This window comes from Pleurodeles waltl, chromosome 7 (assembly GCF_031143425.1).
Source record: "Pleurodeles waltl isolate 20211129_DDA chromosome 7, aPleWal1.hap1.20221129, whole genome shotgun sequence".
NCBI lineage: Eukaryota > Metazoa > Chordata > Amphibia > Caudata > Salamandridae > Pleurodeles > Pleurodeles waltl.
In genome coordinates this window covers 1,262,508,331-1,262,522,826 of record NC_090446.1, presented here as the reverse complement: position 1 = coordinate 1,262,522,826, position 14,496 = coordinate 1,262,508,331, and positions in this window count along the sequence as shown.

Sequence of the window (14,496 nt, the reverse complement as noted above, 5' to 3'; positions counted from 1 at the left end):
GGAGTTCTCCATAACATATTCACTCTGTGTTTCAGTCAAGGATACAGTCTGGTACATTGCCAATAGACGTGGTAGGAGTTTAGATGTCTCATTCCTGCGTAGGGACATTTTGTGATCACGATGACATGTTAGTTATAAAAACACTTCCTTGTCCCAATACACACAAGAGGGAGTTTCCGAACAGAGAACCACAACTAGACGCTGCCTGCCTTGTTGCAGATGCTGAACCAGATCACAGGCCTTTGCCCAGGTATGAGGGCTGATGTCTCCCCAGTGATTCGGAAAGGCAAGCTAGAAGCCGAACATGCTGTGCTCTAAATAGAACAAGCAGAGGGAGAGTAGAAACTGTTAGGCATTATGATAGCTTTGTTCTTAAGTTTTACTCTCCTGGTGACTATTTCAATTCTACTATGTTGTATTGTTCTGGTTATTGCGGCTCACGCCTTATTATCTAAAATACAGCTGTTTAATGATACCATCATATAAAACTCATACTGTCTTTGTCATTTGTATATGAGAACATACTGGAAATGAGAGAGTTGGTTTGGATCTGAGTGACCACCACTTCCCTGAGAAGTTGCAAAAATGTCATGCGCTCGGCTGCCTAATCATTTATTCCCCGTTGGAGACATGAGGCACTGCTAGTTAGCCAGAGCCATAAAAAAGATATAGGGTGACTGAGTTCTTTACAAGTGGGTCAGACTCAGGCCCCCACACCGTTATCGATCCTGCTGCCTAGAAATCCAGTAGTCTCATTTAGGATAATGAGAGCCCACGCAACAAAATGTCTCTCCATAAGAATAGATATACACGGAGGGACGAGTAGGACAAAAAGATGGCAATTCCCTAATTGGTACAAAGCAACACCTAGAGGCGATTAGGCAGACAAGTCTGATAACTATATATCATACATGTGACACACAGGTGGACCAGAGGCCTATAACAATGCTCATATGAAGGACAGCAGATACCAATACCAAACCAGAGCACAAAGTAAACTCAGCAAAAGGCTTGCATGTTATGGCAAAATTGTCACAATACAGACACACTAATTGTACCCTTTTTCATTGCAGAGGAACATGGATCTCCTGCCGATATGCCTGTCCCTGATTTCCCTGATGACATGGATGACGAGCCCATAAACATTTCCCAGGAGACCATCCAAAAGGTCCTTGAAACCCACCAGACCCCACCTCACAAGGAGCAGAGAACAAGCAGCCATCACAGAAGACCCACCCACCACCCCAATTGTAAGACCTGCCAGCTCCTACACAGCTGAGGACTCTGACGACACTGGCACCAGCTTTGAAAGAACTGTAGTTGGTGTCCAGCGGGAGCTGGCCAAGGAGGTGCGGGTGGGGATGCAAAACATGGCAGCCAGCCTTGAGGGGGTGCGTTTGTGCATGACGTCATTTGCAGATCAGGCAGCTGCAATGCAAGCCCTAACATCTCTCTTGCAGGAACTTGCTAAAACACAGAAGGAAATCAGCACAGCTGTCATCCAGTTGACACAACACCTACAACTGCAATCCAGTCAACGTGTGCACAAATGCAACATTGAACCCCTCAGGGCCGACCTGGCTGCCTACCATCGTGATGTGGCTGCTATTCTCAAAAACCAGCAGGCCCTCCTTGCAACAGTACTGCCCTTAAGAACTTCACAGGGAGCAGCCCCCGGGATGTCTGCCTCCACGTCTTCTAACACTGAGGTGTGTGTTGCCCCTTTACAACCAACAACAACAAGGACAAACCAGGCAACACACACATCAGAAGAAGAAGACATGGAACAGATCACATTCTCACGGAAAAGTACCCGGAAGCACTAGTCCCTGACCATGGCCTACTTTGACCAAGGTCCTACGTTTTGTCAAATGCCAGTCTCACTACAACTACACTCAATGACTGTTCTGCAATCCACTGTATGACTTGTCACCATTGCCAGTGAATGTCTCTCTCCTACTATTTGCCAATTCCTGTCCCTCTGCACTGTCTGTGACATCACCCCAGCATGTCAGGAGCATCATCCACACCCCTTCTGTAGGATCACCATGTAAGAATGCACCAGAACGGACTCAGCAAACATGGACAATGGACATTTTGCACTACAGCACCTATCAATAAATAGCACTTGCACACCTGATATGTCTCTGTGTGATTTGACACATCAACTGTGCAGTAGATAACTCTAAAGTGCCTGTGTGGCAACCATGTAGCTTGTCAATACAACTGTCCTGACATCATGTAGTCTGATACATCTGTGCAGTTGCCAGGATTGCATCATAGCCTTACCATCCTGAGGAGAATAACTGATGAAGGGACAAACCACACACAATCATGCTGTGTTGGACAGAATAATGCTCCATCTATAGCAATTCTAGTCAACTAATGGTGGCTGAGAAATGTAGGCACCATGCAATACTAAAACATGAAATCATGCAGCAAAATCTAAGCAAACAAAAAAAGATAACACTGCATCAATCACCCTTTCTGAGTATACTTCCATGAAGGAAAGTCATGCTGAATTATTACACACATGATCTAGGTCAGCAATGAAGGCAACAAGACAAGAGTGTTAACAACACCTCATCTACAAAGATCTCCCTGAACATCACACTGTAGTCCGACCTATTAAATTACCCACAATAACAAGTCTGGAAGCACACTTTGTGAAGTAGAATACCTCCTCATCAACACAAAACCTTGGTGATCGATGCAAACTACCAATGGTGGGTATCCCAAATGGTGGATACTTACCAAGTATGCACACGGGTAGCAGGCATGTTAAACCTCAATTTTCTGTGGTGGGTAGCATAGGACACTAATGTCATAGAAAAACATTCACCTACACTGATGTCAAGGCCATGATAAAGTAGCATCTAACGCATCATGCAAAGGGTTAACTATATATTTATTACTATTTATTCACACAAGAGGCAACTAAGGGAAAAGTAATACCTACACTAATCTAACCTGACTACTACTAACCCACAACTGTCCCTAACTAACCTAAGCTAAACTTACTCTACACATATAACGAAACGATCTAAACATCAACCCCCCCACCCACCATTATGAGACAGGACACATGCAGGACAACACATACTAACCTACACACATACTATACTATCCTAAACAATCATATTTTTTGTTGTATTTTTTTATTGTTTTTTTTTTATTTTAATTTTTGTAATTTTTTTTTTAAAACAAACAGGAATCCCAACATTGACCCCCACCCACCCACCCAAAAAAGAAAAATAGAAAGAATAAGGACCCCCCACCCTCTTCCCTAACACTAACTAAGCTAACAACCTATACTAACCTAATACTAATCCCCAAAATCCAAGTATCAGTACAAAATAGGAAAGAGGAGAGAGGGGAGGGGTAACAGTAAAACATGGCAAAAGTCCTAGAGGTTGGCCCTCCGTAGGGTCCGCCTGATTAACCGAACCCTTTTCTTGATATATGCCACATCCTGGCTTAGCTTGTCCACCTTTGTAAAAACTTTGTCCAATTTACGGCTTAATGCCAGGAATGCGGCTGGGTCCACAGGAGGGGCTGCTGCAGTCTGCGTGCTGGCCGAGGTGGACCTTGTGCCAGTAGTTGAATGCCCACTGGACTGTCCTGGGTGTTGAACATGGCTGGGTCCAGGTCTTGATGAAGAGGCAGGGTCAACTGTCCCCGCCGTTGCTGGCGCCACTTGGAGAGACCTGGTGGATGTGGTGGTGGTGGCTGTTGTGGGCAATGTAGGGCCACCCTGTGGTGAGGCCCACCATGCCCCGGAGGCCCGATCTGCTTGGTATTTGCGGGCCATCCTCCTGTACCCCGACTGCACCTGCAGGATGTGCCGGTATCGCATGGCACGCCTCTCAAACTGGTGTCTATCTGCGGCACTCATGTTTGCAGCTGTGAAGAGATATGCCAAATATTTACCATGGGAAATGCATTGGGTGGAATAGCACAATGGGTCATTTGCACATTACTTGTACTGTATTTGTTCCAGCAATTGTCACAACATAGTTCATTGAAAGTCTCAGAAGAAGTACATGTGAAGCCTGCATAAATAAGGCCATCTCACACCTAGCATATCCATGTCTCTACATGATGGGTGACAGCAGCCTAAACTTCTCATCCAAATAATGCCTAATGCAGCTGACATTATGGCTGAACCTCTTCCGCATACTGACTTCACTACATATGTCACTCTATGTGATAACTATCACAACCCTCACTCAGTGCCATTTGTAAATTGTTGTTTGCAAATATTGAACCCATGGGCCATAACCAAATGTGTACACTAGGTTCTAAACAAAGTTGCAAAAGGTCACAAATATGTGTAACATACTGGTTGCTACAGTCCTAGGTACCCTATTCCCAATCACATGGCACTCTTTGAGGGTGGGGTGGGAAGAACAACCAACAATCCCAGATTCAATGCACACCCAGGAGTGTATAGAAAGGTCAACAAGTATTTGGCTCCACACACAACACCAATGAAGGGCTAGCAACACTTTGGAGTCAGCCAAACATTGTCCTATCCAAGGTCCACACATGTCAAAATGCACTGACTCAGGCCAACATCACATACTACCAGTGAGGCATGTTTTACCACACACACAGAGGAGCAAGAACACCCATGATCATGAGTCGACTGAACACCTAGGCCATTGCACTCTAGTCACACACACTTCTAGTTCAACTTGTGGAAATACATGCCCCCGGAAGATCCAACCTACAGTGTACACAGTCCATCCTCAACTAGGAAGCTGCATATTTTATACAAGCCTTTTGCCAAAGCTATCTGGGAGAATGTCAGTCTGATATGCAGACTCAGTCCAAGCCAAGTCCCAGAGCAACTCTTACATTAACCAGTGTATTCCACATGACTCATCCCACTCCCCATAGCGGGCCGACTGGAATGACCTACAGCCCCTAAATCTGAAAGATGGCTAAGTATTGGTCTACAGAAACAGAAGTGATATTTGCAATCCCACTAAAGCAACAATGCCAATGAACGGGCAGTGCATCAAATCTTGAATTCTGTTGAACACACAGTAGTCCATCATGCATCACTAGCAAACAATAAAAATAGCACTCAGGCCACACTCACTGTAGGTATCGGGGTCCTCAAAATGTGCCACCTCTCCCACGGTGTACGGTGCAGGTCCACCTGTAAAGCATGAAGGGAAGAATATACTTATACTCTGTGCACTGACAAATAATTGCAGTTACTATGACACTGTGTGAATATGACATGCGTAATGATACACTTTCACACATGCTCATACTGCATGCATGTATTTTTAAGCAACATTTACATTGGATGAGTCTCCTGCTACAGTTACACACCCTACTACACACATGCAGTGGCCAGGACAGTCATGTGGTGTCAAAGATACACCTCCATTACTATGCCCCAACAATATAGGGTTGCATTCATCTCATCATGTGCATCCCAGAGAGACATCCAAAAGCTGGTTACTTGAGGACTGCATGACCCCTCAAACTCAAACAGGCTATGTGGACATTTTCAACACACACTAACCAGACACACATGTGACATATGTGTGGACAACATAGCTAACTTCATGTGACGTGAAGGCACCACACATTTATAGCATCATCATGGGTTTACTATTTTCTGTCTAGCTATGGCGTCTACATATATAGGTATGATGTTTCAACATCACTTTTTCACTGGCAATTATGACCTGTAGAGTTCAAAAAGAGGCATTAACGTGTCGCTTGTCTGACACAAATGCAACACTACATTACATACAGCTACAGGCATCCGGTATGTGTTGAAAACATGAGCCATCTGACTGCTGGCATTGGTCTTCCTACACATTGTGCAACAAATACACATTAGGTTTCCCTAGCATTACACACAGTCAGCTACTTATCTAGCAGATTGGGTAACAATCATCACATGTCCCCACAGAGCTTTTAATTATTCACATGTAATTGATTTGTACTCACCAACATGGCCACCAATCCTGATTCCCAGGTGGTCCAGCAGATCCTGCTCCCTGGATATCAGATCAGCCCAGCGGTGCTTGAGTTGATGCTCATTCCTAATGCTGCCGTAGACCCGGACCAGGTGATGCCGCACCTTCCCCCACCGGACTTTACGTGCCTCCGTGTGATACCCCTGTATCACACGGCCCCCAGCCTCCAGCATGAGTTGGAGGAAATGGCAAACAAGCCAAATGAATCCCCCCAATTCCTCCTCACCCATCCTGGCAAGCCGAGGCCTACCTGACATATTTACAAATTGAAAGGTGAAAAAATAGACAAAAAAGTAAAAGGGGGAAATGGGGAAAGGTAGAGTAGTGAAGGAAAAAGAAAAATTATGAAAAATAGCCCAACTAACCCCAAATTTAAACTACCCAGAACAGACTCCCACAGACAAAACAAACAAACACAGGATTTGACAAAAGTATACAAAACAGACTAAGACAATATTAGACAACAAGACTATGATCACAAAAGCACAATATACAAGGTACACAGGACACAAAAGCAGTAAAACACAGGACAACACTTTTCACACAGCCACACAGTCTAGAAGAATCTGAGACTGCAAAGTGAAAGTGAAAGTAAACTCACAGTACAGATTATGTAAACAGGATATCCTATTACATCACTTCCTGCAGAAAATGGCTGCCGTTTTTATTTTTCAGTTATGCGTCATATTTTCACGCATACAGATTGTGCGTCATATTTTTTTACGCATAACATTGCACATAATGCAGAGTCAAAACTAATTTCTTCATTGTTCCCTTACATTTGTGTGAGGCTGACTTTACAGTTCTACAGTAGATTTGTAATTTGCTGGCAAATATGAGAACCAAATATGAACATTATATTTGACTCTGCAATCTGTGCACTCCTGTACGTGAAAATATTATGACGCCCATGCTGTATGCGTCAAAATATGACGCTTCATAGACAATATGGTGGACATGTAATGTACCTTATTATTTTATTAATTTTCATATAATATTTTTTGACTCTGCAATCTGTGCACTCCTGTACGTGAAAAAATTATGACACCCATGCTGTATGCGTCAAAACATGACTCATTTTGACAAAAATGTCTACATTTTTTCAAGTTGTGAAAGGAACTTTGTCATGGCCAAACGGTGCTATGTGATACACATTTGTGGTTAGCTATGACACATGTCCCTTATTGGATGTGTAGAAGGCATTCACACTGTAATATTTATGATTGCTCAAAATGTTTATTAACCATATTTGTAAACATATTTTGGGTAATTGCTGATGGCTATTTGGAAATGATGAATGGGATACCAGGATGTATTCCTTCTCAAAAATGTGTCCACATTTATAACGGTAATGCATTTATCTATTTTCCAAACAGGTAGTGCAATAGTCACTTACACTTTTTATGGGGCTAACCATGTCCTAATAATGATTTTGTGTATCTGATTTGTGTTTGACTTTTGGCATGTAGGCCACACATGCGCCTTATGCATGTGTTTACTTCACATCTACCTAATACTTGTATATTTGGGGGGCGGTAGAGGTGGACTTACGCCACCAGCACCCTAGGTTTTGCCCTTCCAGATTTGCAAATTTATCCAGGTCTTTCATTTATGCTGTTATGCTAAACATGCAGCAGCAGGCTAATGGAAGGCCATAGGGTATGAATCACTGTTAGCCATTCAATCATCCCATTTGCCCATTTGACGTTTGCCCTATTGATTATTTGGAGCAATCTGACATACCATTTTGCACTGACTATGCTTGCTAAATCTCGGCGTTCCTCATGTGCTGATGACAAAATGGTTGTTGATGTATGTGGCCCTTTATGCATTACCTGTTTTAGTGGCATGTTACATTCTTCCTGCTAGGTTAGAACTGGGACACTACTGTGATCAGCTGCTTGCAAATATTTGGTTGATTGGATGACATATGTTTATATGTGTGGGCGAATGTGGATCCACTATCAACTGTCTGGGTGTATGTTGTCACTGTAACTTCAAGGTCTCCTCATGAGTTAGTGGCAGCTACTCTTGTTGCAATTGGGTATTGTTTATTTCAAAAATTGATACAAGCCATTAAGGACATGGTCACGTACACATGGATGGTCCCACCCTGTCACTGAACACGTGTAATGAGACTTTCAAATGAGCTACATTTTTGTGCTGATTGAGAGACTGTCTCAGGTGTCTGGATCCGGCATGTGTCATTGGCACATTTGTACTCCTGTTGGCCTCTGTGGATGGTAATGTATCATGAAACATCATAGCCTCTGTGCAGACATTTGTGGTGTATATTTTTTGTGTGATGAGTGTTATGTCATTATTGCACAATGAGACGACATTCTTCTTCAGCAAATTCAAACTACAGGTGGGCAGAAATGAATAGGCCAAAGCATGATGTGGTGTTTGTTATCTGTGTTTATTTACAATTGTGCAATAAGTGTTTACATAAGAAATTATGAAAAGAAATTATTTACAAGCTGTTGGCGCCTACGCACTCCAGCAGCCGTGTTTGGTTGTTCCCCCTCCTGTTGCAGGCCAGCATCCTCCTCTTCGTCGTCTTCCGGCATGTCTGGGTCTGGTTCAAGGAGGGGAATGTTCCTTTTTACACAAATATTGTGCAATATGGCACAAGTGAGTATGATTCTACAGACCATCTCTGGGGAATATAGTAGGCTACCGCCAGTGATGTCAAGGCAGCGGAACCTTGGCTTTAGGATCCCAAAGGTCCGCTCAACAATGCTGCATGTCCTCTTATGGGCGTCGTTGTATGCCCGCTCTGCAGCAGTAGTCGGGTTCCCAAATGGAGCTATTAGCCAAGGCTGGATGCCATACCCCTGATCAGCTGAAAGAGAAACACAGAATGGGATCAATTCGATGTAGGAGGCACTCTTGTACAGACCTTTGATGGCAGTAGTTGTGTTGTGTTGTCTGTGACTCTTTTGTGTACTAATGTGACAACCTATACTTGTAGGAGAAACGTTTTGCATTGAGTTTTTTCCTTGGCTGAGCAAGTGTTTGTTAGCTAACCGTTTGTCAGCAGTATGTATTTGGATTCACAGAACAGTGTGCCCTCCCTTGCATTGTGACTTGTGATATACGTGTCCGTGTGTCTTCACTGGGGGTGAGATGATAGTTCCATGCAGAGTTAAAACATGAAAGTGTAGTTAACACGTTCATATGAAAGTACCTTAGACATCCCATACCTTAAGACTTATGCAATGTGTTAATGTACAGGTTATTGTGATACTTCCAATTTGCAAGGTGACATTTAGGCAACCACACTCATTAATGTCTTCACATTAAACTGTGGAGTAAATTCCAATGTGTGACAGGTTCAATGGTGACTTCAGAAACATGGCTAGTGATGTGAGGACCTCAGTGTGTTCCTGGCTAGGTGTTGCTATTGTGGTGTAGGTGTTGTTTGTCCTAGAGGGTTGCTGTGCAGTGTGTATATAAGTTTGATTTTTGTACTTACCAACAAGTAGTCCATTGCCATACCGTCCATCCTGGAAGTGTTGGTTGATGGTGCTGTGACGGAAGATGAATGCGTCATGTACACTCCCAGGATATTTTGCCACGATGTTGTTGAACAATCCTTGGTGATCGACTATGGCCTGCACGTTGATTGAATGTGTGTGCTTCCTGTTGCGGTAGAGGTGTTCTGTTGCAGCAGGTGGCACAAGGCGTACGTGTGTGCAGTTGATTGCACTAAGGACGTGTAGGAAGCCACTGATGGCGTAGAACCCCTGTTTAGTTTCCTGCTGCTTCTGCAGTGTGTTAGGGAAGCAGATGTGGCGGGGTGTCAGGCGAATGATGGCATCCAGTACTTTTGGCAGGAATGCGGAGAATGATGGTTGTGATATTCCACCAACCAGGGCACCAGTTGTCTGAAACGAGCCACTTGCCAGCAGGTGAAGTACGGCAAGCAGCTTTGTTTCTGTTGGTATGGTGTGGGGTGTCACCAAAAGTGGGGGCCAACTGCTGTTCAATATTTCTCAGCAGCTGCTGAATGGCCTGCCAGTTCAACCGGTACCTCTGTATGATGTTGTGTTCCCTGAGGCCATGCAGGGTTGTTCTTGGGCAGAATATCCTCTCCTGCCTTCTGCGCTGCCTTTGGGGTCCCTGCTGTTGTTGTTGTAGCTGCTGTTGTTGCTGCAGGGCTCTGCGTCTACGTGCACGCTGAATAACAATCACCTCCATGTCTCCCTGTTGCTGCTCTGCTGCTCTGCTGCTCTGTTGTTTGTTCTGTGTGTTCTGATTAAAAACAGGTGTGTTTGCCCCATTTTAACGCCTGCCCTGACCCAGGCGTTAAATTTTGGCGCATATCGGGCTTTGCGTCATTTTTTTGCTCCGCCTACCGGCCGAGAGTCCTTTTTTTCCCGGAAGCATAAATACGGCGCACGGCTGTGTGCGTCGTTTTTTGGACGGGAACGCCTACCCTGCATGTCATTAACGCAGGGCGGGTTGCCTCTTCCAGAAATTGGCGCACACTGCGGTTTTTTCTCGTGCGCAGCCTCGGGCGTCAGGGTTTAAATATGGGGCAACGTTTGCGCTGATTGTGCGTCAAAACTTTTGACGCACATTCGGCACAAACGGAGTATAAATATGCCCCTTACATTTTTAACATTTGCAAAGTGTAGAACATTAATTTTCTCACTTTTGTGTGAAACAATGGCAAAAATAGTGTGATGAAATCAGTTAGCTGGGTGTTTAGCGCTGGTTAAGTATTTCATTTGCTACAAACACTGCGGGACAGTGTAGTAAAAGGGTATTTTGCTCTAGAAATCCTGCAGAGCAGAAAGTGTCAGCTTTTACAAAGAAGACAAAATAAACTGAAGTGTGTGAGAAGCACACTGTGAGTCTTAAGTGTCTTTGTGACTCACGGTGCCAACAACATTGCTGTTCCTTTTGAAGCAGGAGGGAATGTAAGGATAAGGATGCATTGTGGCTGAGTACAAGGTCACAAAGTGATGAAAGAATATGACTGCCTTTATCATTGACCAAGCACACAGTAAAAGCTGTACACAAGGGACAGCTTCTGCTCTTTGACCACAGCTGTTGGCATCAGAGCGAAGAGTCGGTGGTCCCACTGACCACTGCGTGCTATCTTCTGGCATCCTTCGAGCCTTTTGCCTTGGTAATAGCATCGCTTTGAAAATGTGATTGCAAAGATAATGGTCTGCTGTCCCTTTGCAAACGTCCTTCTTGCATTCTCAGCTGGTCACATGCATTCACAGAACGAATCTTAGCTCATAAAAACGGATGATGCAGGAATTCGGTAAATTCTTGAGACCAGCCTCGGATCTGTGCTGGATCGATGCAGCTTACACAATGCAAAGACCTGGTCAGGTGACATAGCACTCACTGTGTAAATGCAGTGAAATATTATGTCCAATGTTTGGTCTGTTTCCTAACATCCACGCAAGCAAATAAGAAGTAGATTATTTTACCTTTTGTTTTTGACACTGTTGCTTCAGTTTTAATGTTCGTCTTTTCCTCAATCAGAATGGAAATTCTCTTTGCACAACAGGAACCATGATTTTTAAAATTGCACATTTTTGAAAAATACCGAGGAAACTTGTAGAAGGGAATACTCCTTAATAACAAGACGAGCAGTAGTTGTAGAGTTCAAGAAGTTTAATTTAGGTACAGGAGATCTCATCCAGAAGATCCAAACCATCCATTTGTTGTTCCAACCAGTATACAATACTAACTCCATCACTTCTTGCAACAAATCATCTGATCTCATCTCTTCACATCATATCTCCTCAGTAATAATTTCATACTCTACTTCACAAACAAATTCAGACTCATCATCAGCTCCTGCTTCACCCTCTTGTTCGATGTTCATGTTGGGTAGTAATCTAGATAAAGTGTCTGCTAGTTTATTCTCTGCCCCTGGACTATACTTCATATCGAAGTTGTACTCCTGCAAAGCTACAATCCTGCCTTTCACTGGTACAACGGTGTGATTCTCTATAAAGATGGAGTCCACAGGTGTTGAGATAATCACTGCTTTGAGATCTCTCTTCATCCAATCATCCTCATTGCCAGTATTAAAGGGACTATTCCTTAATAACAACGCAAGCAGTAGTTGTAGCGTTCAAGACGTTTCATTTAGGTGAAGTAGCTGTCATCCACCTCCAACTTTATTCCACTACATTCTCCTGGTCATTCCAAATGAACTAATTAAATTCCATAACAACTAAGAAATAGAAAGAGTATGTATATATCTATATATATATATATATATATATATGTATATACACATATATATACAGTTAGATAGATAGATATGCCACAAAACTATTAGTATTGTTTGCATTGTAATAAGAGATAGAACAAAATGATTTCGCTTCACAACATCATTTCATCTCTTAAATTTGAAACACGGAGAAAAATGTATTCTTCATTGTGAGATCTTTTTTCAGGAGTCTACAGACAGACAGGGGTTACTGCTCTCACATTGTGTCAATCAGAGCCTTTTACCACTGGTGTACTTGGGCTTAACCTTACAATTGAACCCCGAATTAAACACCAACTACACCAGTATAACACTTGACACTCAGGTTGGTGCAGTCTTATTCAGGGAGAAGGGATAAGGTTGGGGACTCAGAATTCAACTAATCAACAACAATTAATAATTCTTAGTCCAACTGGTGTCTAATCTTTAAAAAATATTTTTTGTGGCGCAAGGAGGCGCTAGGCCTACTTAAATCTGGGCCTGTGTACTCCCATCTGAAAAGGACTTTGCCTCCCTTTTTTGTTTGTTATCGATCATTGGTTGCACAGGTAGTCCTTTCACTCTTTGTCGGTTGATGAAGGTGCACTGCATGAACCATGGAGCACAGAGAGCAGTGTCTTTGACCAATCCCTGCCAATTTGTGCACAGTTGGCGTCTATGGCACTGGTGCCATGAACCAGGAGAATTCAAAACTTTCCTAGAAAAATAAGTGGACTTGGCCTCCCAAATTAATTTTTTGTTGGCCTTTAACCACTGCACAAACACATCCTTTCTGGCAGGTGTGTAGGTTTAATGCCTTTTTTTGTCAGGCTGTTGTAACTGAAGTTTAGCTTTCTTTAAGTCATCAGTGTACAATTTTGATGCCTTGTGACACTGAATAGGCTTGGTTTTGCATAAAGGGGCCTGTTTGTTGCTTCCCTCAAAGAACAAGTCTGTTATTGCCACTTCAGAGTAGTCTAAACTCTCACCAAGCATGGGCAGAGACAGTGAAAATGAATTGCAAAAGGAGCCCTGATCTAGGGGGTTGCCTTTAATGTGTGTAGGAGTAAGCACATGTTGATCAAAGTTCAGGCCATTCAGAGAGTCAGTGAGCTCGGATGAAATTCAGCCACTACTTTCCTCATTAGCGCAGAGGTTAAAATCTCCCAATATTAAAATTCTGGCATTATGAATGATTAGTCCAGAAAGGGGACAATTGTAGGGGAAATTGTCACATATGCCCTAGCAGTCTATACATGCATACACAAATTATGGGGCATGTTGCAGAAAATAATTTGATTGAAATACTCTTGGTCATCGGAATTGATAAAGGTGGGAGCTTGGAACTGGTGACATGCTTTTTTATTATGGCTACCACTCCTCAGCCATTTTTCCATAAGGTTCTGTTAAAATTTAGAAGATAGTATTTCTCGTGGCGTTCTGCTAAAATATCAGGCATAGAGTCCTCTGTTAACCATGTTTCCATTAGAAATAGTATATCAGGGGATTCCAAACCAAGAAGGGAAAATATCTCAAGTTGGTGTCTGACCAAAGAGTGGGTGTTAAGATATGCCATGGATAGGTCCCTTACTACAGGATCAGGCAATGTCCAAGGTCCATGTCCAAAGTAATTGTAATTGGCAACAGTTTTTTCTGGCTGTGAGGCAACCAGTTGTTCAATACTTAGAATGCCTAGTAACCCAAGTTTATGTAAACGGGATCCCTCACGAGAATAATTCCTGTGTGACAGGTATCTAAGTTCGCCTGAAGAATAAGCAAAGATTTGGGTGAAAGGACTAGCCCCTGGCCCTGACAGATGCAGACGGGAGCAGGTGGGCTTGCATTTGGTGCGTCCACGCTGCCTCCAGCTTTATGGGCTTAGAAGCTCTTACTGACTTTGCCAACCTATTGCCTGATTGGTTCTCCCCACCAATCCACATCAAGCACAGAGCAACAGGGAGAGCACGAAAAATAGCAAATTAAAACTAGGTTTAAAAAGTTCAGTACATCCAAAATACGACGTGTGCAAATACGCTATGTAAAGTGCAGAGTGGCATGAAGGCGACTATAAAATTCTAATACCTCTGTTGCAAGTGTGTCCGCGCTGCCACCAGCTTTATCGGGCTTGGGAGAGCTCTTACTGACTCCGCCCCCTTTTGCCTGATTGGTTCCCTCCACCAATCCATATCAAGCACAGCGTGACAGGAAGAGCACGGAAAAGAGCAAATTAAAACTAGGGCCCACATTTAAGAAAAGTGGCGCTGG